The following is a 23,592-nucleotide window of genomic DNA, read 5'->3' as shown; positions in this document are numbered from 1 at the left end:
ATGGAGTCGTCATGGATGGAGTCATTAGCCATTAATTGACCTCAGTTTCTTCTGATCTATGAACAAACAAACAACAACACAACAAAAACCCAAGCATACAGCAAACACCAGCCTTTATTTTACCTATGATGTCTCAATGAGAACCTCTGTCTGTTCCAGGAGGTAAGTCTATGAAATGGCAAAAGCAGTGGCTGTTTTCCGTGACCATATCCTCATTGCTGGTCCCTAAACTTAAGTTCCTTGTTGAACTTTACAGGGCCCCAGTTTATGTTTGTGTTGTCTGTCTACACTGCTATGAATTATTTCTCTGGCCAATCGATTTTACCTTCATGGGGCATGGGGTAAGGAGTCATTCTTGCCATTTCTCTGAACTTGCACAGCTCCGTTTCCTTCCTGTGTCAAGGGTCAGAACTGGCTTATGATATGAATAGTCTGCTTCCCTCTCACTCCATGAGGGTAGCCACTGCTTATCCTGTTTATCCTTTTATCCTTTGTTTATCCTGTTTATCCTTTGTCTTCATGCCCAGACAAATGCATGATTTATGCTTCGCTATTACCATCAAGATCTGAAAGTCAGTGTTGTCCATCCTGGCAATTGTTTTTCCTGGCAGATGGATTATTTATGCTGAACAGATAACAGGAATTTTCAATGCTGGACCACTGATGTGGGACTCTGAAGAAGCATCTCTGTCGCCTTGTTCTGAAGACTGACTTCTCTGACTGTGTTTCTCATTTATTGTGCCATTTTGAGCAAAGTACACAACCTCTCTGAGCTGGACAATGTTTGTAAACAGAGATGATAACACCACTAAGTTTAGAGGTGTTGTGACTACCAAGGGGATGGATGTAAGTCATATAGGAAGTGCCTGACACAGCACTCAGTGAATTTTACCTGATAGAGAATGTGGATTGTTAAACCTGTCTGCCTACACTTGCTGGTTAATAGTTACATGCCTGTCAGTTTTCACATTGAAAATCATAGGTCAGCTGTGCTCATAGTACAGTGTTATTTGGTAAAATTTCATATTCACTTTATCACCTAGTAAATAAAGAGACTATCAGTTCTGGGCATGTAGAATTTACTGAAAATGTCAATGAACACCACCTAGGATTCAGCATAAAAAATAAATGCTGGTTGATGCTACAGACAGGAATATAAATCAGAAAATAAACACATCTGCAGTACTGTAATATTTAAATGCCTCCTCATAAACACTTAAGATTCTCATTAGTCCAGCACCAGAAAAATGATAAATATTAATATTTGTCATCAAAGAGGAAGCTCAGAAATCAAAGCAGAGTAAACAACTGTATCTTTCAAGGATTACATAATGCTGGATGCATTTTTAATTCAGCTCTCTCAGACCTCTATTTAAAAAATTCTCTATGATGCAAGCTATTTCTATCTACTACATAAATAAGAAAGATGTACATTTAATTTAAAAATTCAGGTGTTATGCTGATTCAAATAATGTTTGCAAGAGCTAGGTATATTGTGTCTTGTCTGTGAAAGAGACCCATGTAACTGAGCAGACACTTCTTCCTTGATCTTGGATTCTGTTGCAGAATAAGGGCACTGGGAATGGGGTCCAGATAGATCACAAAAGGTCACAGTGAAGCTTGTCTTTGCCACAGATTCTCTACACCCTGATCAGCCCTGAAGGTGCCTGGAAATACACCCTGCAGCCCTCACTTGCATGTGGCCAGGCTTGGTGTTGCTTTCCTACTGACTAAGTATGGGAACTCAGTATGGGCAGCATTCCTCTGTCACCACAGAGCAGAACACTTGCAGCTAGGAGGCCTTGGGTCCAGCTCTGGCTCTCACTTGACATGTGTGTCTTCCTCCTGTTAGGCCTCACTTTCCACTTTAGTGAAGCCAGAGTTTGGAACAGATTATTCTGAAATCCCATCACTCTCCAACATCCAGTAACACAGGTGGAGGAGCTCTGGGCTTGAATGAGCCCTTTCCTCGTGGTCTGCAGAAGGGCAACTGTAGATACCTGGGTAGATCTGTGTCTCCTGATAACCCACAGAAGTCCTTAGCTGTCTTACTGCATGAGAAGAGTACAGGGGTGTTCTAAACAAGGAAAAGATGTTTCTCTGAAGTGTAGCATTAAGTGCTGTATTTTGGAGAGCATAGGATTTATTGATAATGTAGTGATATTGTAATTGCTGTTATTGTTATTGTATGAGAAAATATGAATGTAGATTGTTTTGTTATATGTCATGTATGCAGTATGTTGTTGCCTACTATGTCTGTATTTTGATAGCATGTTTCTGTATCTTTATACCTCAATTTCCTCATCTGAAAATGATCATAGTAACACATCCCCTATCATTGGTTAGTCTGAGGATTAAATAAGAAAATATATGAAACCACATAGGGTACTTCATGGTATACAGCAGGCACTAAATACATAGCAAATATTTGGGGGATTATTTTTATCATTAATCAAAATACTTTAAATATGAAAGAATTGAAAAAAAAAAGACATATGGTCTAAGAGATTTGTCCTAAGGTTCACATTTATTTTAAGTTCTATAGAGTAAATCATGTCAAATCAGTATTGGGGGATCAAGATCCAACATTAACTCTTATGCAGAATCTTGAGGCCCCTTAAAATCTCTGTCTCCACATAGGTATAGAAAATAAATTAGGGCACCTTCTTTTTACCAGATTACTGTGGGCCAGACATGAAAATAAGACCTTTGTATGTTTTCGCAAGTCATCCTTGTAGGGACTCTGAGTCAGAGGCTCTGGTTATGACTGCTTCACAGGAGAGACAACGAAAGCCCAGGGAGGCTAATTAAATGCCCAAGGGCACCTGCTGGCAAGTGGTGGGCCTCCAGGTCATCTGACCAGGGAGCTTGATCTCTCTGGCATCAGAAGGGTGGCCTGCATGCTAGCTGCTTTTTCTGTCTGATGAGGTCTGATGGAGAGGGGCAAGTGTGTAAATGGACTTGTTTTGCCTCAGTGACATAGCAATTCATTTTTATTGTTTTAAGATCATTTATTTTCAAATAAGGGGGTGAATTTCAATGCAGACTAGGCTTATTTAAGGAAATGTCAATGTTTTTCTCAAATTGGCAACATCAAAACTGTATTTATGGAATTAAAGAAAACATATTGCATGTGTGTAATGCAGATTCACTTGTAAACATCAAATTCCTCTATCCATCTTCATAGCATAGCTTGCAGCTGTTGGCTTCAGTTTATTTTTAAAACACAAAAATAAATTATTTCTTGCTAACTCCATTGAATCTATGGGCAAACATTAGACAATGTTGGTGTCTGTGAGGTCAACATTTTGATCAGAGGGTCCAGAATATTCTATAAAACAATGCTGTTAAAATAACTAACTTGCTAACCAGCTAACTTGTCTTAACACATAAGAAAGCAAACTTATTTTAGACTTTTTTAACTGCAGAAATATTCTCTAAATAAGATGCACTGGCATTTCCCCTTCGTCTGGTCTCACTGAGGGTTTCAGTTCGCGCCCTTTCTGTCTTTAAAAGCAGCCATTGACACTTGTTTGGTCTTTGCGCTTCACGTGTAGATGGGTCCCTTTCACTCAGCAGTGTACTAGGTCTGTTTTGACACATCCTTATTGTTTCCAAAGTACTTCTTTGTTAGAACACAGCATCATTTCTTAACCTCTCCCAGGTGTTAAGCTTTTAGGTTTCCTCCATCTTTTTTTTTTTTTTCTTTCTTTCTGGTACATATTAACGAAGACTATTTGCATGTAAATGTCTTCATAGCAGTGGTGGTTCTTTTCTTAGCATAGATTCCTAGAAATGGAGATTCTGGGCCATACTGTATGTTTCAGGATTATGTGCCTCCTTTTTCTGCACAGCTGGCAGGCCTTGTCTATAGACTTAGAATTCTTTTAACTGTTTTCCCTGAGCCCTGGTTTGCAGGAATTTCAGAAGAGAGCTATAAAGCCCGAGGCTGGTGGGACAATTAGTCACATCGTTCTCCAGGCTCTGCTTGTTGATCCAAACAAACATGGTGGGTTGGCTGTTCAGCCTAAAGAAATCATATATTATTTAGTGTGTTAATCTGCTACCACGGTTTATTTATTAACAGTGGATTAGTGACTATTGCTAGTGAAAATGCTACCATAATATATATTATGTATTAAGTGTGGCAGAATGCCTTCAGCGGCAAGTAACAGAAAACGCAATTTAGGTTGTCTGAAACATACAGGATGTATGACTCATCCATAAGGAAAAATCTAGAAATGGGTGTCTGCTCAGCCACTCAGACATGAGGAAGTGTCTGCAGTGCTCTTGCCCTTTTCTGGTGGTCTTGGGGTAGCTAGCAGCTATATTCAGGGAGCCAGGAAGAGGTGACAGAGGAGAGGAAAGAGTGGTACATACCTTCTGTCCTGGGAGCCTGATGAGAAATGAAAAGGAGCATCTGTGCCTCTCACTGCAGAGATGACGACATGCTCCCCGTGGACATGATCCCACCTGTGCTTCTCACTGCAGAGGTGATGCCGACGTGCTCCCTGTGGACATGATCTCACCTGTAGGGAATCATTGCTCTCGTTCTCATGTGTCTTTCTGGTCTAGTTATCCATGTCCATACACAGAGAAAGCTAAGATTATGCATGTGCTGCCCTGTGACTGGCCTTTGCGATCAGCATCCAGGTTCATACTCGAACCTGGTGGCTAGCGATTCCCATCACCACATCGCCTTGGAGGATGTGCTGCTTTGAACTCCACCATTTGCTAGTTGTTATATCCTTCTTTTAGTCCTTAATTCTTACTGGGATTAAGGAGGTTAGCATTGTGTGTGTGTGTGTGTGTGTGTGTGTGTGTGTGTGTGTGTGTGTGTGTGTGTGTAGGTAACCTATTTATTAACTGAAACATTAAAAAAGAAGCTATGAAGTAAAGTTTCTTTTCTGTTGCTCTTCCTACACCCTAGCCTCTGTACCATTGTCTCAGGGAGGCACTAAGAAAAGTGCCTTCCTTTTTTTTATATTTTCTCAGTGTTTTTTAAGTACATGCTGGGAAAAGAATAGACTTTATTTCCCTTCCTTCCTTGTACAAAGAGTAATGTGCAATACACATGATTCTGTGCATTACTTGATTTGATTTGACTGCTGTATAATGTTCCATTATGTGAATATTCCATCGTTTTATTTATCTGTTCTCATGTCCAGACTTATTTGAAATCGGTGTCTTTCCAGCCAGACTAGGCCCAAGTGAGCCAGTGCATTCTGGCCCTGCAGCTATTCCACTAATAAGAGTAGGCGCTGTGTCTTCATTTCTAACTCCACTGCCTGGGCTCCTGCACACTGTAACATCTAACAGCACCCAGTGTGTGGCTGGCAGTGTCTGAAATGTCTGAATCTCCCAAGAAGAGACAGATTCCCAGATTTTATGCTCTTTGTAACCCCCTGGTTTTTGTCCTGGTCTCTCACATCAGAACACTTTCATGTTCTAGTTTGGGTAGCGAGCCAAGGCCTTTTTTCTTCTCCCAGGGGTCATAGAAGTTGTGCAGGACAGGAAGCTATATGCTCTATGCCTTTTGAGGAAGTTCATCTCATAGACTGTAATAAGTTGCATGTTTGGTCATCTGTACCATCTTGTATCTCTAAAGGCAAATATAAACCTTGGATTTTCTTCTTGATCCTTGCGGTAGTTTGGATGTATTTGGCCCCATAAGCTCATAGGGGGTGGCACTATTAGGAGGTGTGACTTTGTTGTAGTGGGTATGGGCTTGTTGTGAGGGTCGGCTTTGAGGTTTTCTCAGCTCAGGATACCACACAGTGTATCAGTTGAATTCCTGTTGCCTGCAAGATGTAGGACTGTCAGTTCCAGTACCACGTCTGTCCAAATACTGCCATGTTCCCCATCATGATGACAGTGGACTGGACCTCTGAAACTATAAGCCAGTCACCACATTTAAAGTTTTCCTTATAAGAGTTGCTGCTGTCATGGGTCTGTTTCCAGCAATAGAAACCCTAACTAGGACAGTCCTTTTAATAGAGGAGAAGAATAGAGCCTTACCCACAGGGCACACCACAACCTTGTCCCAAAGTATGGTCCTTCATTATTCAAAATTATGCTAGGTTAAGGGTGAAGAGGTAAGGGCATGTCCCGAGATGGGTATCCGGTCTGACGTTTCTCTGCCCATATAGTCAGTCTCCTGAGATAGATCTGCATGACTAGTATGCATTCGCCATAAAAACCTCAAGTGCTACTTCCCTTGTGAGGCCTTCTAGATCATGCTCAATGACCCACTTTGTATTCTTTCCCTTCAGTCTTTTTCATAAAGTGTAGAAATTTGCTCCCCTTTTCTCTATCTAGAGCAGAAGGGCTAGGGTGGTCAGTGGACTCCACTGACTAGTGTAGGATCTGGCACATAAGAAATGCTTGGGAAATATTGCCATGCTAATTAATGACTTTTAAAATACTACATGTAAAAGGCACTTTCCTGCACTTATTCAAATCTGATCAGTAAACATAGCTAAGAACTTTCAGATTATTTTTTAAATGAAATTTCCTTTCAGACGACAGATTCCCATGCATTTGTAGGACTGGGATAGAAAGATTTCTGGGCACACTTTAACCAATTTCTTCTAATTAGAACAGTTTTCAAAACTGTAGTTTAGCATCCATACTCAGGATATTAACATAGATGGAATCTATTCACTTCATTAGGGGCTCTCTAGTCTTCTGTGGATGTCTGGTCATATCTACTTTTGTTGGGGAGCATTTTTGAATTCTGTAAGGGTGATTCTTCATCATGAACACTTCTTTGATGATCTCTGCACACTTCTTAAATTCCTCATAAGTAAAAAATGCTAATGCTGGAATAGAACTTTGATAGGTCATTTTGTTGTTGTAGGAGTTCTCAATCTTTAGAGTTTCAGAGACTATAAACATTAGATTGAAATGGATTTAGTTGTGCCAAGTAAAGACATCAGAAAACATTATGTATGTTTTATGTATGTAGCTATGTGCCAGCATGCCCTGGAGCCTCCATTCACCTTGCTCCAGGCTTTGACACCTAAGAGCATCTTTTCCACATCTGTGTTCGCACTACATTCTGTGAAGCATCTCAGGAACCTCGAAGTTCTCTCCCCCCGTGCTCAGAAGACTAGCTCTCTCACACGGGGGTTGTGTTGTATTGCATCTCACGGGCCTTGCTGAGAGGAAGGGCTAAAACAGGAGGGCTGGATGACACTTTTCATGTCTCCCTTGGTTTACTACAGGCAGAATATCCAGATTGCTCATGTGAGGTTCAAAAACCCACTCCCTCCCCTTTGTGTGGTCCTCCTGTTAATTTTTTTTCTCATTTGAAAAGTTTGGCCTCTGTTTCTCCTAAAATATACCCTCCTGACTGAGCTCCTGGGAAAACTTCAGGAACAGGTGAATGGGAAGTACAATTTTACTTTTACCCTCTCAGGAGTTTTAACTGAGCTGGGGGATAAATTGATGTAAAAACAAATAAGAGCAAACATACAATTTTATTTAATGTTTCTGTGAAGTAGGGGCCATCATAAAGAAACCAGATGCAGAGATGTAGATGGGGGTGAATATTTTCAGTAGGACGCATGAAGAGCAGTCAGTTGTGTCAATTTGACATCAGGGCAAAGGGACTTGGGTTGAGGAAATTTACTGACAAGAAAAGTGACTAGGATCAGTGTAATTCTGTGTGTCCAGAATCACCTCCATTTTCAGCATCTGGCCCATGGTACTACTTTCTTGTTTGGAAAGACAAATCAGCTGGTTTTTAAAGGCCCTTTCCCTATGTTAAAGCTGCAGACTTGGTGGGATACTCTGCCTCCATTTACAGGTGGAATGAGACTGCCGATCCTCCTGGTAGGCACCTTGTATTTACACACAGCAGTTGGAAATTGTTCATTTTATTCAACTCAGACATCGAGTTTTTAGGGCCAGACTCAACCCTTGGTTATGCTAATACAATTTTTAAAATTGATTTTGGATTATGAGGCTGGGTTTTGAGTTAGGAAAGACAATAATCCAAATGGCACTCTCTGGGGTTTAGCAGAAAGGGCAGACACACTCAGGAATATATTTGCTTCCCCTCTCCATTCCAATTTGTTGGTTCCATGGAAAAAGTTGTGTGTTGTGAAAGACATGGGTTACATTCCAAAACAATTTTCTGCAAGAGGAAGTTAGAATTTTCAGGACCAAATATTAGACCAAAGAGCCTTTTTCCTCTTCATTTCCCCCCATCATGGCTTGCAGATAGATGGCTGCGGTCATTTTGTTCATTTACTTATTTAGCTTCAAAATTTTAATTAACTCTTAAGATTTTATATTTCATAGGGTACCATGTGATGTTTTGATATAAATATATATTACATCACATTGGAAAATCTAGCTCAGTCTCTATTTTTTGGTGAATTATATTTACTTTTGCTTGTGTTAATTTTCATCGACTTGTACTCTGAACACATTTTCTGTTCTTGGTATTATATGTGCTGCAACTTTTGCTTCTGTCAAAACAGGTTTTTAAAAATAACTCGTGGCTTTAAATCTGTATAGTCGAGAGAAATTAGATTTTTAAAAATAAAATCTACCTAATACATAGATGAATGAGGAATTACGTTTATGATCAACTTTTTGATTGTATGTGGCAAGACAGGACAGAGTTATACCAACATTTAAATTGTTTAATTTTTTAAACTAGTGTTTAGCAATAAGAAATGATAATTCCCCCAGTGATGGACTGCACCATTTCGTTTACTCAGTTGTTTTCTGCCTTTATCCCATCGGTTTCTTCGAAAGGAAACATTCTAAGGGGAACGCACCCTCCCTTCACTTCTTACCTGGCTGCCTCTGCACACACTGGGCCTTTTCTGACACATATGATTTAATTGGTTTTTAGCTCCTTCTGCTCTTTGGGGTCCTGTACTTCAAGTCTTTATATCATGTGCTCTTCTACGTTGATCTCAGATGCATGTTAATGCTTGTCCTGCACCGTTGACTGTGAACTAAGCTAAGGCAGAGGCTGTGTCCGTCTTACTGGGTCTCTTACTGGTTCAGTGTCTGGCTCATACTTGATGCCTAATAATGCTTCTTGGATCATTGGCTGGAGGCCAGAAAGACTGCTCAGGGGCATATGGGAGCAGTGTTTTAGCAACGTTTTTATTTATGTTGGTGTGGACTCTTTTCTTTTCTTTCCTCCTCTCTGAGTGTGTTTTGAGTATCACCACATCAAATTACTGAAGTAGAAAGAATAGCTGACATTCTATTTTCAAGTGACCATGCATTTGACCTGTTTCTCTAGTAATGCCATCATGATTGTGTCTCGCTGCTGTGGGTTCTAGGGCTGACAGGCAGAACCGGTGGCTTCAGCACACAGTCGTCATCTGTCCTACAAAACAGCTTGCAGACTCTTATTATGTGAATGCAGTATGAAAAGAGGAAGGTTTTTCTTGTTGGTGTTTCATGATAATTGAAAGTAACCATATCAGGGCACATGGAGGGAATATGGGAAAACAGACTGCCTTTGAGAAGGCAACCCATCAGGCCTCCTCCACAGGAGTTGAGCCTCATCTCCAAGTTCACAGGCTCACGGTGTTTGCTGCTATCAAAAGGTTTGAGATTGAACTATCGCATCCTTTCAAGTACAATGCCTTGGCTCACATTACAGCACCTCAGCTGCCTGATAAGATGTCACTTTCATTGTCCCCGGGAGACACATCCTAAGGAACCTTGGGCATGGGCTCTGTATACTCTTCAGTGGGGAAAGAAACCGCTTTAGTATTCCAGATCAATAGACTGTTGGAGAGAAATTGGAAATGTGCTATGAAAAATCATTAAGCAGAGAAATTCTCCTGTTCCTGAGTTCTGATTCAGATGAAATAAATAACACTCAACTGCTCTTACAGTTTGTATTTTATAAGCTTGGCCCACTGAAACCAAGTATCACATAATACTGTATCAATGGCACTTGCTGTCTAAAGGCTTTGGTCGTGTAGATAGAAGCTGTGTTTCATGAAGTTGTTTTTAGTTAACAGGAAGGTTTCATTCACACTGGTGAAAGTTTTAATGTGGTGACATGAAGCAAGGTACAATTCAGCAGTCATTCAAGTCATGACTTTGTTACATTTTAAAATAACTTTAAAATCACTTAGTCGAATAAAACTCTGAAGTACTGTAACTGCCAGGTTGCTTTATCTAATTTATGAACCAGAGGCAAAGGAATCAACAATAACCCTCCATTTGCCATTATTAGATTAGCTATGACTGAAACCACAGAAAGTATATAACCCTTTACTTTGTGCTCACTTGAATTTAGTTATTAATCTTTGATGGAACTTTCATTTAACCAAATGCCTTTGTTTACAACAATAAGCATGTTAAGTCTTTTGTGTTCAGAATTGATATGGCCATTTTAAAACATGTCACCCACATTGGCATGGTAAAATTATAGACTATTTATTTGTGTTCTGCCAAATAGTTTCCATTCAATCCTGACTGGGTCCTGTTTTGCTTCCTGACTTTCAAAAAGACATTTTTAGACTTGTAAGTCCTTTACTTTTTCAAGAATATAACCAGGCATTAACAAACATGAACCGACTTGTAACAGCTCCATAAAATTGATTTTTTTTCAAAATTATATAAGCATCTGGTGGTCTGAAAATGTTTCATACCTGATATTTAAAAGATATTTTGACTATTGCAGAAAAAGAATCGATTCTTTCATGCTGCTTCCCTTGTGGTTGCTGTCATGTGCCACTGTGTGTGTAGCTCACAGGCTGAGGAGGGAGATGGACAAGGATTTCTCCCTAAACTTCTGTTTCCATGTCTCAGACCTGGGACTTGAATTTGGGAAGGCTCCTTAACTGTGACTACCTTTCCTCATTGTGCATTGGCTTCATAAGAGTCCTTATAGTATGCACATTAGATATTGTTGTGATGAGTTAGTTGATTTGAATAATATTTTATTGATTCTAAATTAAGTTGTGTAAAAGAAATGCTTTCATCTTTCCAGCAATTAATAGTCTGGTACCTTGGCCATATCTAAAAGTGATATGGGTCATAGTTACTACTTCGCACCTGAACACATATACAGCTTGAGGATGAATTACCACCATGAAGGTGGATATTTCAGGTGCCGATTGTAGCTCATGAGCCAAATCCTCTTCCAAAGGAGTATTACTTATAAAATGCATTTTAATTTTACTTCCTTTACAGTGACATTTAAAACTGAGATAATGGGTGTTTTAGATATCTAAGCTAGAAATCTATTGCACTTCCATTAGAAAGGGATCCTTTGGACCATTCATTCTTAGTTTTTTTACTTTGCTTCCATGTCTGTGAAACTTCTCTCCATGTTGTAATGTGTGGTTAAAACTTTAATCTTTGTTTCCTTTACATACATGTTTTGGGGGTAGTAGGGATGGCTTTAGATAAATCCACACCACTCTACTTGCTGACATTGCCCTTGACATAGATATGCCCTTGGCCCATCTTGAGGAGCACTGGGAATCAGACACTTCATATGGCTCTTATCAGGTGGAAAGTTTTATCTTTTGTTAGCTTGACTAATGAGTCACAGAAAGACGAACACTTCTTTAATCTGTGAAAGTTTCAGCAGGAATAAATGTTGGGTCTTGGTGTTAGCATAATGCAAAACAAGATAGCATTTAAGACTATCTCTGCGTCATCATCATGGTGACAGTGCCCCTCACTTGAGTCAGGAATTGAGGACTTACTGAGATACACCATCTGGCAAAACACGGAAGACTGGTTTGCGCCAACTGAAAAAGCTGTGTCAGATCCAACTCTTGTATATTTTGCATGCCTTGAAAACCGTTCATCACTTTTTAATTAGGAAAGACTAAGTGATTTAAGTGCCCCCAAGAAAATATCAGTAACTCAGAGATAGAACAATTAACCAGTGAATCATAAGGGCAGCATAAGGGCATTTAACCTCGAGCACATGTAGGAGATAAGGACAGGCTTGTCCAGGCTCTTTTGTAGAAGAATCACCAGGGTGGCATGTCCTTGGTATGTCTGAGTAGAAGCGGGGACCAGATCTTTCTGTTATTCTGACGGTTGCCTAGCTTCTTTCTCTGTGGCATGACCAGTCCTTGGAAGCACATGCCAGGAAATCAACTTGCTTCTGCATCTTGGCCTATCAAGTAAACTGTGGCCTGTCATGTTCATTAAAATGAAAATTTGTAGAATGGAATTTGCCCGACTGGCAGAATAGTTTAAATGTCAGATGTTGTTAGGCCTGGGTATAAATATTATGTTTCTATTGTTAATTAATTGCAGTGCCTTAGTACCAGTGATCCAAAATCCAATTTAGTCTGCAATAGGCCTGTGGATAAGGGCCAGAGATAATGAATGCAGAAGGGAAAATGTATCCAGACTTTCCATTGTATTTATCAATGTCCTCTTAGGAAAATAGCAAATTTCAGTGTGTCACTGAAGTTCAAGAATTGCAAAACAGGACAGAATTAAGACTCATTGTCTTTTGAAAACTCAACTGTTACTGTTGAATCTGTTCCCTGCTACCACCGGGTTTGCCTTGGCATCGGAATTCCAAAGAGGTGCTGCTCCGTTCCCTTGCCTTGATTCTTTGTCATTGCCCCGCCCTCACCTTGTGATGGTTGAAGCTTCCTTCAGAGCTGCAGCAGAAGGCAACTGGCCCCGTGCCCCGTGCTCCGTCTCCATAGCATTTCCCCCTCTTCTGCTGTACATCCTTCCCCTCTTCTGCTTTTCATCCCATGTTTTGGTCCCTGGGCTCAGCAGCCTGTCTGTCAAATCTGCCTGTGTTTGTTAAGATCATTTTGCTTCCAAATTGAGCTGGAGGCTGAATATCACCCAGAATAAAGCTGGTAGAACTGCCTACTTCAGAATGGGGAGCAGAAATCTTGCTGCTGGTGCCCAGACTTTCCAAACTGATGTTATTGCCAAGTCATGAGCCAACAGGCTTTGACTGCCATCAGCGACCAGTATTTTGTTGAAGACATGCTGTGAGCATGGCACCTTACCCTGCTACCTCGAGGGGTTCCAGAGGCAAATGGGTGTGCCAGGCGAAGAAGGGCTAATTAAGATTTTGGAAGGCAGGACTGATGTGGTCCAGTGGTCAGGGATCCTCATTTAGTTCCTGGCGTCCTGCTCCATGCCAACCTCATTCTGCCCCTGTGATTATCCAGGCCGAGAAGTAGAGAAGGGAAGATGAACTTTGGTCTGCTTTGAGTGTCCCTGTCCAGCAGTGTCTGTCAGATTAAAAATGAGAGGGAATGAGGCCAGAGAATCTTCCAGATGGAGAGTTTAGAGGAGGGCACAATCGAACTCCCTTTTCCAGTGACGTTGCTGGGCCATTTGAGCCCTTGGCCAGGAGCCAGGAGTTGCACAGACTGTTTCCTGGTCTTGAAGCGGAGCAGAATCTGGAAGAGCATGCACCATGGACTCCGGGTGGGTGCAGATTCAGTGAGGGCACACACAGGCTCTGTGGTGGAGGCACAGGGCCTTGTCGGTTTGGGAGATGTTGGCCCCTTCTTAGCTTTTGCTCAAGGGTGCTTTTTTGAGTCACCTGGGGGTTAGAGTTGGCAACTATACAAGCAAAATGGGGAGTTGGTATTCTGAGCATCTCCAGTTTCTTCTGGGCAGGAAAGGTGACTTTAGGAAGGACAGAGGCTGTGATAACAGCAGTGACCATTGGTCCTTGGACTGACTCACATGTGGAGAGCCGCTCTGGGCAGCAGGGGCTTGGTGAGACCACAGCACACTGACAGCCTCTTGGTAACAAGCTTCCTAACTTATCCAGTGTGGGGGTCCAGGAGGAAGAATTTGTTCAAATGAGAGTAAGTTTTTAGGCTAAGGTTTAAGGAATGCCAGGAAGGTAGCAAACGAGACTCCACTGGATGTCTACCTTGGCATCTTAGAAAATGGACTGTTTTAAGACTGGACCAGCATATATACCCTCAGTTTTTCAGAAAGATGAACTTCTTTTTCTCAAATTCAGACTAGAGTTTGGGGGAGTGCTGGGGCTATTGGGAGCAGAGCTGTTTGACTTGAAATGTCATCCCATTCCAAGAAAACATACTGGGGGCATGTTAGGGCATCCCTGTGCAAATGTCACATTGTCACATTGTCGCCTCCTGAGATTGGTCCAGTATGTTCTAGTCCTGTCTGATGGTCAGAAAAATTCATTGACCCCCCATTTTCGGGGCACATACCCATCTCAGGTCATACTCCCCGAGATTTCATGGTATTTGATTTGTCTGGATTTCTGTAAATTTTGAGGTGGTAAGTATTGACCGCTTGGTATTCTGTTCCTCAGATGTCACATAATAGTTTTCAGGTCTCAGGCTGCTTGGCAAGTTTACTTTCACAATGTCTAGCAAATATGACAGTATTGAACAGGTGTGTGTGGTGAGGGTGTGCTGTGTGTGTATGGGTGGGGTGCACATGTATATGCCTCGGGCTATGGAAGGCAACCTTGAGCAGAGAACTTTCTGTTTTATGAAACTGAAATTTAAAGTAGGAGAAAGTAAGGAACAAATGAAAACAAAGAGCAAATCCCCAAAGCAACCATGGCCTGAGAATTTCAGATCATTGTATACTAATCATGAAAACGTACTCTTGTATTAAGCAAGCTTTGCTGAGTGCCTGTTACTTGCTAGACACTCATCTAGAAGATGTAGATGCAATACAGATCAAGTCATTATTGCAGGTACAGAGCTGTGGAAGGACTTCCACTTATTTTTACAACGTAAGGTAAATCACAAAGGGTAGGTTATTCTGAACTCTGAGGATATCCAAGTTTCACAACGTCTCAGAATACCGCATACAGAATATATACATATAAATTAAAATACAATTTCTAAGAGATATTGGAGAAAGGTTTTGGGGTCTTGCTGCTATTTCTTGTGAGTGTTTAAATCACTATGCAGATTCTCAAATAACTCCATGTATTTAAAAATACTCATTTATCACCAGGTGGTTTACCCAGGCCTGTTTTCCAACTGCCTGGTTTTTACCGATATGTAGAAAAAGGTTTTAGAAAGTGGTTTAAGAATCTTCTCTTGGTTGAAAATTGGCTATCATTTGAGAGACTGTTGCAGTAATTTGTCTGCAGTAACAGCTCAGCGAATGTAGCATAAAAATGAAAATGAGAACTGAATGTATCCAGTGTCTCCACCGCTGTACCTGAATGCACAGCCTCTTCCCTAGCCATGTAGATAATTGTTACAGACTGAAAGGTCAATAACCAATCCCTCAACATGGCAGTTAAGTCAGGTGAGGCCTGCAGAATGTGACAGCAGAGCAAATGCCTGGGTCCCGGGCAGCTTTGCTGTATGTCAGGCACACCTGCATGGTTCTTAGAAATAGCTTTTAATGTGAGAAGAGAGGCCTCAGTTAAACCGTCTGCATACTTGGGAAGGCTGTTTAAATTCAGATCAGTTGGTAAGGGATCTGGGAGTGGGTCTGGTTTGAGGGGCTTGGGGTTTGGAAAGCTTTGAGAAAACATCAAGCTAAATCAGTCTCTTGGCCTGCTCAGCTTTGGTTCCATGTTTACTTCTTCAAGGAGCAGCTGAAGTCCAATCCTGTTTGAGTTCATTGAAATCTAATTTCTGTCTTGCAGAAGGTCATCAGAAGGCTGTAGACACTGTCTGCTCTAGAACTGAGTGTGTGAGTTTGGCTTGGGGGGGGGGGAGAGCAGGAAGTAGAGCAGCTTTGCCACTGTGGGGGAGAGTGTCTGCCTGGCTGTGCAAGTGTAGGTCAAAGAAAGAGAAGGCTCATTGTGTGGTGATTCATGAATTTTGTCTAGGGATAGGTAGTGTGGGCAGAGGAATGAATAAGAGCTTTTGGGATCTGACTTGTTCCCACTTAGGATGACACACACACACACACACACACACACACACACACACACACACCACACACACAATTTTCAGGCACTAAAAATGTTATATACATAGGATGCACTTGCGTTTGTGCATTCGGCAAGTATTTTATTGAATGATTATGGATGTTGTGGTAAAATCTGGGGCTTATAAAGCATAAGGCAGGCAGCTTTGAACAATAACAGCTATAGGTTTTAAATAACTTAGCATCTGATTAAGGTCAGAGATTATAAGCACACAGAACATAATACTTTCAGATAATAGCTTGCATATTCATCACAAGACATTACAAGGGAGACTAAAGCTGTTTCAGACAATCTCCCATAACTAGTCCCTAAAGGGAAGCTGCCATTAAGAATGTAATCTTAAAACCCATTTCTTAAAAAAGCTTTTGTTTATTTATGTGTGTTCACGTGCAATGTGTGGATATATCTGTATGTTCATGTGTATCACAGCAGGCTTGTGGAGGTCAGAGGCTGACCTGCAGACATTGGTTGTGTGTCTCCTTTCTCTGTGGAGGTTCAAGGATTAACTCAGGTTGTGGTGTTTGTCAACACGTGCCGAGAAGAGAACATTCACTGCGGGTTTGCTACTGAATGCTGAGGATCAATGTGTTCCCCAAGTGTGCTTGCTCCAACACAGGTACACAGCCCATGTGATCTTACAATGTGATGGACAGTTCTTCCCTTTGGAGGTGTGTATGTTTTTGTCAGGGTGAGGTTTGTGAAGTGCCAATAGTACTGTGTGACTTTTGATCCTCTGTCCTAAAAAGTATGACTTCTGCCTGTCTTGGGACACTCACCTTTGGAATCTGGCCTGTACATTTAGCATGCTTTAATCTTCTCCCTCAGGAGACTGCGAAGGAAGAGAATTGGAGGCCAATTCTGGGGCACATAGTGAGGCCCCCTTCTCTGGAAAAACCCAAACAAGACAAAGGGAAACAGGTGATATATACAAATGGCTTTTGAAATGTACATTTTTTGAAAATGTCCAAATATATGGAAGAAAATAAAACAATCATCTAACTGCCTCTCCTCAGACTAGAACCCTCCCATACTCTGAAGCTCTGTGTTGTTCCTTAGATACCTACCCCCACTCCAAGACAGAGACTCTGACTTATGTGTCCTAAGTCAGTAAAGAGCAAAGACATCTTTTTGCTTTCATTTTTAGATTTTCTTTCTACTTACGCTGTATTTCCAAACAACCCGGTATTTATTTTTGCCCTTTTGGAATGCATGCAAATGGAATATTATGGAAGATCTGCTATGACTTGCTTTCACACCAGCCTTGTTAATCTTGATGATGGTTCCATCAGCTTTTCCAGTTTGTATATTATTTGATTTGAAGGATCTGTAAGCGTTTTATTGTACTGTTTTGATGTTTGGGCTGTTTCCGGCGTTTGCCACGCTGCTTTTACCCATGGTGTTCTTAACTGTTCTGTGTGGATGTTGTCAGCATGGCTGTACAAGTTAGTAGTTACGTAGACAAGGAAGTGCTAGTTAATTTCTATAGGCTCATCTAATACTGACATGTAATGTTAGCACTCTGACTTCTCTCTAAATTTCGCTCTCTTACTATGTTCCGTGTTCTTGGGGTAAACTTCTCAACTGCGTTTATTTGCAAACACTAAGAATTGGTTGTTATCATCTGTGCTGGCCAGTTTTATGTCAGCTTGACACAGGCTAGAGTCATCTGAAAGGAGGGAACCTTATTGAGACAATGCCTTATAAGATCCTGCTGTGGGGCATTTTCTTAATTAGTGATAGATGGGGAGGGCCTATCCCACTGTGAGTGGTGCCATCCCTGGGCAGGTGGTCCTGGGTTCTGTAAGAAAGCAGGGTGAGCAAGCCATGGGGAGCAAGCCAGTAAGCAGTACCCTCCATGGCCTGGGCATCAGCTCCTGCCTCAGGTTCCTGCCCTGACTTCCTTTGATGATGAACAGTGATGTGGAAGTGTGAGCTGAATAAACCCTTTCCTCCCCAAGTTGTTTTTAGTCATGGTGTTTCATCTCGGTAATAGTAAACCTGACTAAGACATCATCACTGGTGTTTCCCTTTTCTTTACAATAATTCTGATTATTCTTTCTTTACAATCTGAATTTTGGTTAATATTCATTATTGATTATTCAGTTCAGTGGACTTTCTCTGGTCACCATTGCTTCCCGTTCATCATCTTCCTTCTGAGATGGATTTCTATGTATTCAAGCACATCTTTGTTTTTCCAGCAAAAGCAAACTGCCGTGGACAGACAGCAGTATTTGTTTGTCTGAACAGTGTCCTTATTCCTTTACCACTTTTGAATGATAGAGTTGGCATGGGTGAAATGTATTGAATTTCTTATTCTTAGCACTTTGAACATGTTATACCATCACTGCCTTGCTTTTATTTTTATGGGCGGGTAACATGTTCTTCTGCAGGTGTCTTTTTCTGATTGAACTTCGGACTGCTGTTCTGTCTCTGATGTCCTTGAGTTTCATCTGCATGCATCTAAGTTTGGATTTTCTTGTATTTATTGTATGATTTTGATGTGCTTCTTACGAGGACTCATAGCTTTCATTCTAGAAAATTTATATGCATTGTTTTTCATGTTGCTCGTTCTCTTTGTCACTTACAATTCTTTCCTTTGCTTAGCATTTCTATGTATTTGAAATGGAAAGGGTTTCAGACCATAAATCTCTCACATTTCAAAAAAAAAAGAAATGCTATACAATTTGATTTATTCTTTCCCAAATTATGCTTTTCCCAACCCTGCAGTGTTCCGTGGAACTAGGAGGGGCATGAGAAAATTTTGATGCTTTTTCATGGAGGGACCTGCATTAGTATTCTAGTATTATAGCATTGCCTATGAATATAGCCCATTCTTTGGTGGAGTTAAGGAACATGGAGGGAAATAGTCCTGTAAAACTTAAAGCCATCACTTAGAATATTGAAAATAAAAAAATAAAAAATAACTGTATTTCTCAACTATTGCAACTTTAGGATAAATGAGAACCTAGTCAAGAATACGAGAAGAGCCAAATCACAGTAAATTCATAGACTGTGTGAGTCATGTCGGATACTGTAGAATCAGCCTCCCCAAACCCTAAGTTGTCATTATTTCCTAACGGTTGTCATTTTGCAGGTGTTTTCACAGATCTCATTGACTAGTATGTGGCAAACGTATAGTATATTTTGGTAAGTAGGGAAGTGAACAAGCAAAGATTTGATTTGAAATATGCAGTTGTAGCTTTTGCTCTCTTGCAAGTTTCTCTTAAAAGAAGGCTGCATTCTTTCTGCAGAAAGGTGATTGTGCATGTGCAGGCATCTGCCACCCTCTCTTTTAGGAACAACAGCACTCAGTTGAGCTCCCGGCCCATGTGCCCTATATGACTGAACAGTCTTCCAGAACTAAACGTTCTTGTGGGTGGTGGAAAGAGATTGAGAACATAAGGACTTAGTCAGATTGCATCCCGATGTTTCATACGACATGCAACCCCACAGTCTACACGCCACTCACTGCTGAGGTGTTCACAGCCCAAATGGTTTGGCTACAGATGTGGCGAAGTTTGTATGATGCAGATCTGAGGAACTGTTTGCTGTTTTCAGTTTGTAACTCTGTCAGCCTGTTTTCCCTTTGCTATTAACACACTGCAGCAGATGGGGCAGCTGTAAATCTAAGAGGTTTATTTGGATAGTGGTTCTGAAGGTGGGAGGTCGAAGGACTACATCTGGTGATAGTGTTTTCATGGCAGAACATGATGGCTGGCAGATCATCACATAGCAAGAGACAGGGAGTGTAGGTGTGTGTGTACAGATACATGAATGTGTGCCTTTTCACAGATCATACTCCTTTAGTAACACACACACACACACACACACACACACACACACACACAGACACACGCACACACACACATGCGTTTCTTGTCATGGCTGTCTGATTTCTTTCCTTCTCTCTGAAAGTCATCAGGATTCCAGAATTCAATTTTGAAGCCTTTACTAATAACTGAATCTGCACCTAATGATTTCTTAATGTCCCCCACTCTAACCAGATTCAGATTAAGCTTTTATTTTTTTCATGTCTGTGGTAGAAATTAAATTTTGACACATGAAGCACTGGGAGACATTAAAACCATAGCTGTCTGTGCTTCTGGTTGGCCTTTCGGGCAGGTGTGAGGCACAAGTTTCATCAATGTGTATTTAACTAGCACCACATACCACAGCATATGGAAATTCTGTGGAGAAACACAGAAAGGAAACATTTGGTGTTTTACTCTCAAACATCTCAGTCTTTCATTTTTATCTCTTCGTAGCTTTGAAGCCCAGCAAAGAAGGGAAATCCACCGAGAACAGTCTGTAAAGGTAAGTGTATTTATTACATGGCCTTGACAAACATTGCCTTTACCACATTGATTTTTCTTTTATTCAGAGATTTAAAGACTTGGATTAAAGATACAGCTGACAGGACAACTTCTTTCCCCACCTGCTCGTGCTCCTTCCTAGGCAAAAGTGCTGAGGAATAGTTAGCATCGAGCAGGAGGAAATAAAATGATGTGCTGAGGGTAGCCAAATGCAATTGTGTGTTTGCTGACTTTTGCTTTCTTTTCAGCAGTTAAGACATTCCAATAGAGCTAAGTTTACTAAGATTAATGCTAGATGGAAAAAGAACGCACTTGTACCACTTCTGGTCAATATTGAAATAAAACCAGCTGGTCAAATAAAGCATTTAAAATAAAATGCAGAGTAGCATTTCAGTTGGGTTGGATCAAATTTATCATGGAAGTCAGTCATGTGGTTGAATGGAAGAGCTGGTTTTGTACCAGTTTGGTGGGGCTAATTACATTTCACCCAGTCATACTGCATCCTAAGCAAGTTACAGGGAGGGAACTTCCAAGTTCAAAGCAATACAAACAAACAAACAAACGAACAAAAAACAAAACAAAACAACCCAAACACACACACACACACACACACACACACACACACACACACACACACACACACACAAAACCCCCGAAAAAACAAAACAAAAACCCCCCATAAAACAACCAGTTGGGCCTCCTGTGAAACATTACGGTTGAGTTGGTTTTTACATGGGAAAATGTAATTGTTTCCTCTTTGTAGGTATATTTATAAGCGCACTTTGTACAGCAGTGTTCTTTGGTTCATTGTTTAATTTCTGTTCTGCATGAAGTATTTTAATTTAGAGAATTCACTCTGAGGAATTATAGGGCTGTGCTTTCATCAGGAGGCTTTGGTGGCAGGGTGAAATATGCCATAATTTTACGTTTGTTTTCATCATCAATTATGTTTTTGACAAATTTAGAGGTTTTTTTTCTGTCATTTTTATTATAGTAATTATGGCTGTGACCACTTTGGTTAAAGTTGAAAAGTGATTTTGATTTACTTTCTATTTTAAGTTATTTCTAACTTTATGACAGATGAGATTTTAATGTTCATTTTGAGAGTAAAGTATAGTTGTACAAAGAAATTGAAGGAAGATCTATTTGGAAGAGTTAAAACATTATCTATAAAAACTGTTAGGAGGATGTGCTTTGGGGTGATCAAGTTCTGGTGTAGGAAACCTGGCTGTCTTGGAATTTTGATTTAGTGGGTGGCTATAGTGAAGAAAATACCATATGAAGATGTAGATGATTCTCATTTTCATATATCATTCATGTCCCTGCAGCAGCCTTGAGCCATTTCCTGGAACATGGCAGGATGCAATAGTGTTGGAGTTATAGATGATAAGGCCATTTGAGGGAGGCATTCCTTTGGAGGAGGGAGTGTTTTGTACTGTGTTCTTGGTCCAGGTAGTACTCTGGAGTTGGACATGGGTTGGTCCTACACTGGTTATTGGACCACGAACAAATTATTCATTCTCTTCCCTGTCTGCCCAATGGAGATGATAAGATATATTGTACATCATATGGTTCTTGTGCAAGAGCATGTCCTGGTCCATGATAAGCAGATGTTACCTGCTACTGCTGTTGTTGCTATTGTCACTTTCTCCTGTTCCTCCTCTTTTATTCTCCTCCTCCTCATCATCATGAGCAATAACAGCCTTAAAAATTTATTAAATATTTTGAAAAATAACATTCTTTTCACTCATTTGTATATTTATATCTATATGTGTGCCTGTGTGCGTGTGTGTGTGCGTGTATGTGTGTGTGTGTGTGTGTGTGTGTGTGTGTGTGTGTGTTGTTGGTTGTTTTTGGCTCTTTTGGGGACCCACCGCCCAGCTCTCAAGTAGACATGGAAAAGTATTCTTACTTATGAATGCCCAGCTTTAGCTTGGCTTAGTTTCTAGCCAGCTTTCCTTAGCTTAAGTTATCCCCATCTACCTTTTGCCTCTGGGCTTTACCTGTTCTCTTACTTCCGTAAATCTTACTCTTACCGTGGTGTGCTGGTTGTGTAGCTGGGCGCCTGTGCCCTCATGTCCTCCCCTTTTCTGTCTCATTCTTAGTCTTCTTCTCTCAGATTTCTCCTTCTATTCATACTTTCTGCCTGCCAGCCCCGCCTGTCCTTTCTCCTGCCTTGCTATTGGCCAGTTCTTTATTAGCCCATCAGGTGTTTTAGACAGGCATAGTAACACAGCTTCACAGAGTTAAACAAATGCAACATAAACAAAAGTAACACACCTTAAAATATTCTACTACGTGTATGTGTGTGTGTGTGTATGTACTTAAGTGTGTAAGTGTGTGTTTCTGTGTAGGACAGAGGTTGACACCAGTTACCTTCCATCATTGCTTTCTGACTTATTTTTGATACTTTCTCACTTAATCTGGAGCATACCAATTGGGCTAGATTGGCTAGCCAGCCAGTTGCAGGCATCCTCCTGTCTCTACTCTCCAGCAATGGGATTGCTTAAGGCAGCCTTTTTGATGTAGATGTTGGGGATCAAGCTCAGGTCCTCTGCTTGCACAGCATGCTCCTTACAGCTTGAGCTGTCTCCCCAGCCAGGCCCACCCTTTTTATTCTTTTAATGATTACTTTTTAAATTGTTTTTAATTATGTGTGTATGTGTGTGGGTATGTGCACTTGAGTACAGATGCCCATGGAAGACAAAAGTGTCAGATTCCCCTGGAACTGGAGTTACAGGTAGTTTTTAGCTGCCTGACCTGACTTGGGTAGTGGAAACTGTTGAACCTTCCTTAAGAGCAGCAAGTACTGCTTGCTAAGCACTGAGCCAGGTCTCTCTGGTTCCTACTTCTTCTCCTTCTCCTTCTCCTTCTCCTCCTCCTCCTCCTCCTCCTCCTCCTCCTCCTCCTCCTCCTTCTCCTCCTTCTCCTCCTCCTCCTCCTCCTCCTCCTCCTCCTCCTCCTCCTCCTTCTTCTTTTTGTTGTTTGAGACAGGGTTTCTTTGTGTAGCCCTGGCTGTCCTGGAACTTGCTTTGTAGATCAGGCTGGACTCACACTCTGGGATCCACCTGCCTCTGCCTCCTGAATGCTGAGATTAAAGGCACGCACCACCACACTGGGATACCATTTATTTTTAAAAGATGTCTCATGATGTTTTCAAAATGAGCATGTTATTACCAACCAAAAAGAGAGAAAATCTTGTTTTATCCTCAGGAATCAAATGAAAAAATTACTTTTAGTAGATAATTAGGAATGGTAAGGTAGCTCAGCAGACGGAGGTGCTTGCTGCCAAGCCAGATGACGGGTGTTTAATCGCCGGGCTTCACATGGTACATGGAGAGAACTAACTACCGCTAGTCCCCCGACCTCTGTCTGCATCCTGTGTCGTGTCCACACACA

The 23,592-nt window shown here is 41.1% G+C and overlaps 1 protein-coding gene across 2 annotated transcripts in view; it reads left to right on the top strand.

Annotated features, from left to right (window-relative positions):
- Nucleotides 1–23,592, top strand: part of Fhit (fragile histidine triad diadenosine triphosphatase) — a 1,516,285-nt gene that overhangs the window by 14,909 nt on the left and 1,477,784 nt on the right. For both annotated transcript variants that reach the window (XM_037208798.1, XM_028880540.2), the window contains exon 2: nucleotides 20,146–20,194. The gene's annotated coding sequence lies outside the window, so the exon portion shown is untranslated. The remainder of the gene's footprint in view (nucleotides 1–20,145; nucleotides 20,195–23,592) is intronic.

Source organism: Peromyscus leucopus, chromosome 9, assembly GCF_004664715.2.
Source record: "Peromyscus leucopus breed LL Stock chromosome 9, UCI_PerLeu_2.1, whole genome shotgun sequence".
NCBI classification, from domain to species: domain Eukaryota; kingdom Metazoa; phylum Chordata; class Mammalia; order Rodentia; family Cricetidae; genus Peromyscus; species Peromyscus leucopus.
The sequence above is the reverse complement of the archived record's forward strand: the minus strand, read 5'-3'. Positions and strand labels throughout refer to the sequence as shown.